We start from the raw sequence: 5,236 nt of genomic DNA, 5'->3' as shown, positions 1-5,236 counted from the left end.
TAGCCTTTTTAGAGTGGCTTCTTTGACTTAGTAATACCCATTTAAGTTTCTTTCATACCTTTTCATGGCTTGATAAATCATTTCTTTATAGTCCTGAATCATATTCCATTGTCTGGATGTACCACAGTTTATTTATCCATTCACTTACCAAAGGACATCTTAATTGCTTCCAATTTTGGGTAGTTATGAATGAAGCTGTTATAAACACCTGTGTGCAGGCTTTTTTGGTGGACATCAGTTTTCAACTCCTTTGGGTAAATACCATGGAATGTAATTGCTGCATTATATGGTAAGAGCATGTTTAGTCTTATAAGAAACCATCAAACTTCAAACTATCTCCCAGAGTGGCTCTACCATTTGCATTTCCACCAGCCATGAATAAGAGTTTCTGTTGTTCCACTTCCTCACCTTTGGTGCAGTGTTTGGTGGTGTCAGTTTTCCAGATTTTGGTTATTCTAATAGGTGTGTAGTGGTATATCATGGTTATTTTAATTTGCATTTTCCTGATGTAACATAAGGTGGGACATCTTCTCATATGCTTATTTGGCATCTATGTATTTTCTTTTATGCAGTGTCTGTTAAGGACTTTGGCCTCCTTTTTTTGTTGTTGTTGTTTAGTTTTTATTTCATAATCATAAACTTAACTCTGCAATCCAGCTAGACTTGGAGGGGAGTAAGGAAAATATGGAATCCACAGAACTGCAAAAAAACACAAAGATTATAGGATATTTTGAGCAGATAGGGGTGAGGAATGGTCTGGTAGTTAAGGTAAAACACGAGTCAAATTTATTAGATTTGTCCACAGGTAGCAATGGTGAATTTCTTGCTTGGTCTTGCCATTCCTGGACCCAAAGCGCTCCATGGCTTCCACAATATTCCTGCCCTCTCTCACCTTGCCAAAGACCACATGCTTGCCATCCAACCGTTCAGTCTTGTCAGTACAGATGAAAACTGGGAACGATTTCTGTTGGGTCCAACATTTGCCATGACAAGATGCCAGGACCTGTGTGCTTCAGGATGAAATTCTCATCGTCAAATTTCTCCCCATAGATGGACTTGCCACTGGTGCTATTATAGTGTCAGCACTCTGGCACATGAGTCCTGGAATAATCCTATGAAAGCAGGAACTTTTATAACCAAATCCTTTCTCCCCAGTTCTCAGAGCATGAAAGTTCTCTGCTGTCTCTGGAACTCGGTCTGCAAACAGTTGGAAGGAGATGTGGCCCGAGGGCTAGCAGTCCACTGTGATATTGAAGAATATGGTGGGGTTGACCATGGCTGGGTGGCACCGGGAGGCTGTGTCTGCAAGGACAAACTTTGACCTACTTTCAAATCAGGTTGTTTGTTTTCTTATTGTGGAATTTTAAGAATTCTTTGTATATTTTGAGTAACAGTCTTTATCGGATATATATTTTGTTAATATTTTTTTCCTACTCTGTGGCTTTTCCTCTCATTCTCTTGACATTGTCTCTTACAGAAGTTTTAAATTTTAAAGAAGCCCAGTTTGTTAGTTATGTCTGTCATAAATCATGCCTTTTGTATTGTGTCTAAAAAATCATAGTCATACCCAAGGTCTTCTAGGTTTTTTCCTATGCGATCTTCTATGAGTTTTACCATTGAGATGTTTTAATTTGGAGTGATATTATCAGATTTATATTTATAAAGATTATACTGGCTATTGTCCCAGAATGTTTTGAGAAGTACAAATGTGAATTCAGGGATACAAACTAAGGGTCTACTGCAACTACTCAGGCCAGAAATTATGGTGACTTATACGAAGGTAATGACATTGGAGGCAAAGGCATGTGTATTTACTCCAAATTTAATGAGAGAAGAAAAGGGGAAGTTCGTAATGACAGAATGAGTGTTGATGACTAAGAAGAATGGATCATCAAAACTGACTTCCATTTTACTGTCCTGGTTAATTCCATAGATTATGAAAGACTGTGGAGGAATAAGCGTAACTAAAATTTAAATAGAAAATCATGATATAGTGGATCACATTTTACCATATCTTTTAGGCTTAAATGTGACTTAACATTTCCAAAGCAAGTTTTACTTTTGGTGTCTCATTTGGAAATACTATTTCCTATATATTGAACACTGCTGCTGAATTACATTATGGATTTTCTTGGTACCTAAATTTATCAAAGTGAAGTCTTGTTACACTTTCAATATCACCTGGAAAAGAGAACTTCTAAAGAGTGAAGTAAGCAGTTGTTGCTTTGTAGAGGGGAAGTCAATGACTTGATCCATGACACCTTCAAATTTCTACATATTTAAAAGCAACAATCAGATTACACAGTGGTGCTCAGAAAAAATCCCCACATAATATAGAAAAATTATATAAGTATAAAATATATATTTTATGAGTAGAAAACAAAACACTCAGAAATAATAACTATATGCAAATTACCAGCTAGCCTAATTTAGAAAAAATTGAAAAACACAAACTTTTCATGAAATGGAAGAATTAAAATAACCATACGAGAAAAATGTAAAACTCTTAGGATATTAGTTTTATACCTTTACTTAAATATTTTTGAAAATCTGAATGAAATTGATAACTCTCAAGGAAACTATAATTTATCAAATATTACCCCATCAAAGAAACTCTAAGAGGTATTTCCATAGAAAACAAATAGGTAATATTATTAAAGAGCACCCCCCAAATAATTTTAGAGCTAAATATTGTCAAGTTTAAAATCCAAATAATCAAAAGGATATGAAAAGGTATAGAGAGAGCAAGCCCAACACTGCTGATACCTTATTAAAAACTGCAAAAGAAACATTCCGGGCAATCATATCATTTATGCAAAAATTCTAAAAAACGTACTAGCAAGCAGAAGATAATGCTGTATCAACAAAAATATATCATGATTAAGACTTATCCCAGTAATAAAAGGATGTTTCAACATTACAGCAACTATTATACATCTTCATTCAAACCAAGACATTTTTAAAATGAAGAGTTCCTCTTTCATACACACACACACACACACACAAGAGGAATAAGCCAGGTCTATTTTGATCAAACTGTTAGTTACTTTTTCTTCATGGTGTTTAAAATATATTAAGTTTGTAATTTTATTTGTATTGGTGCAGTTTTTCTTTCACAAACACCTTCCAAACTAGATTTTAAGCTTCAGATAGCAAGGACTCTAATACCTAGTTCACTGTTACAAACTCTAGTATGAATGAATGAATGAACCTAGTAACTGGTATAATATAGAGCTACATTAAAATTTGTTGGATGAATGAAGTAATTCAATATTAATTTATTATCATCTCCTGCTATCAGTCTGATCATAACACATGGGATGTGCATGCATTGATATATACACATAGACCGATAGACCAAAAACACACACATTCTGTTTTATTCTTAAATATCTTAATTTTTTTTCAAAGTTTTTATTTATTTATTTGTCAGAGAGAGCACAAGCGGGGGTAGCTGCAGGCAGAGGGAGAAGCAGGCTCCCCGCTGAGCAGACAGCCTAATGTGGGACTCCATCCCAGGACCCTGGGATCATGACCTGAACTGAAGGCAGATGCTTTACTGACTGAGCCACACAGGCGACCCTTAAATATCTTAAATTTAATAACATAGTTCATGACTGACTAAAAATATATTGTACTGAGAATACAGAAAAATAGCATGCAGGAATATATTAATAATGATTAATATGGAATTTGAAAGCAATGGTGTTAGAACAAAGCAAGGGTTATCTCATGCAATTCTCCCCTGCAGAAGTTTTTTCTGATATTTCAAAATAAAGGAAAAAGGTTACATTTTCCAGGATTTTTAAATGCCTGAAAAATAATATAACATGGTGAATAACTTATATAGTGTGTATTTTACCACCTTCATCTGGTGTTCTTCCTTACAAACTATCAAAAAGTCCTTGGTCATTCAAGAAATCTACTTAAATAATTTCTAAATGATACTGTCCAAGTGAAGTAATCTTAAAACATGAGTGAAGAGTGTTACTATAATTTGAAAATCATATATTTGGGTCACCTATGAGTTTTAAAAATTATTTACTGAATTCATTTATAAATGATGTGAGGAAATACTATGTACACAGAGATAAACATATTAAGATGATTTAATCTACATTATTTTCATTGAAAGAATTACTCCTGGGGCGCCTGGGTGGCTCAGTCGTTAAGCGTCTGCCTTCGGCTCAGGTCATGATCCCAGGGTCCTGGGATCGAGCCCCGCATCGGGCTCTCTGATCAGTGGGAAGCCTGCTTCTCCCTCTCCCACTCCCCCTGCTTGTGTTCCCTTTCTCACTGTGTCTCTCTCTCTGTCAAATAAAGAAATAAAAGCTTTAAAAAAAAAAAGAAAGAAAGAATTACTCCTATAATAACTGATATTTACCTTAGACTTATTTCCAGAAATAAGACTGTTAGGACAAGGTCTCCCTATCAACACGGTGTGGTGGAAATGGCATTGCCTTTACAGGTAAGGGAACTTGGCTCTATCACAAATCAGTTTTATGAGGGAAGACACCCTTGTGATTTCACTATCTAGAATGCTATTATGAAGCTTCTCAGGTTTATTGTGAAGTCAGTATATATTAATACCATGGGAAATAGGGTTACTGAGAGGATGATGTAATTTAAGTGAAAGTGCCTAGCAAAACAAACAAAATATTCACTACATGTTAATTTCCTACTCTCTCACCTTCCTTTTTCTTTCTTTCTTTCTTTCTTTCTTTCTTTCTTTCTTTCTTTCTTTCTTTCTGTCCTTCTTTTGAGTGACAAAATCATATTTATTGCGTATTAATAAGCACTTTAGTAAGGATGTATCTTCAAACTGATGTTCATCTTGACCAATTAAACATCATGGTGGTATTAATATTATTTGGAAGAGGATGAAATTAATAGCAATATCACAGAAATACAATGTTCAGGTTTACCAGCCAGTGACTAAAACCATAAAAATACATATTAATTCTGTAGGATTAAAGACATCTGTTTCTTTCCAGAGTCCCCAGTTTTGTCTGAGTTTTCCATGGTTGGGTTCATTAACCACCCATGTGAAATTTTCAGTTTTCTGCTCCAAGCCCATCCCAGAACTACAATGTTACTGTCTTTTAGTTTTCTTGTTATTAATCCTAGTGATGTAACTTGTTCATTGAGGAATAATTCTAATGAGAACATCACTGAATAATAATGTGACTAACAATAATAGCTACCTACATTTTGTAGCAGAGTTCTATTGCACCTT

General features: G+C 34.8%; 1 pseudogene; it reads right to left on the bottom strand.

The window, feature by feature from the left end:
* Positions 1-789: 789 nt before the first annotated feature.
* On the bottom strand, positions 790-1,276 carry LOC123838635 (peptidyl-prolyl cis-trans isomerase A-like; annotated as a pseudogene).
* Positions 1,277-5,236: the final 3,960 nt, after the last annotated feature.

This window comes from Mirounga angustirostris, unplaced genomic scaffold, assembly GCF_029215605.1.
Source record: "Mirounga angustirostris isolate CCGP_5_RB_7025 unplaced genomic scaffold, mMirAng1.0.hap1 SCAF_3, whole genome shotgun sequence".
Taxonomy (NCBI): Eukaryota; Metazoa; Chordata; class Mammalia; order Carnivora; family Phocidae; genus Mirounga; species Mirounga angustirostris.
This window is presented reverse-complemented; position numbering and strand designations above follow the sequence as displayed.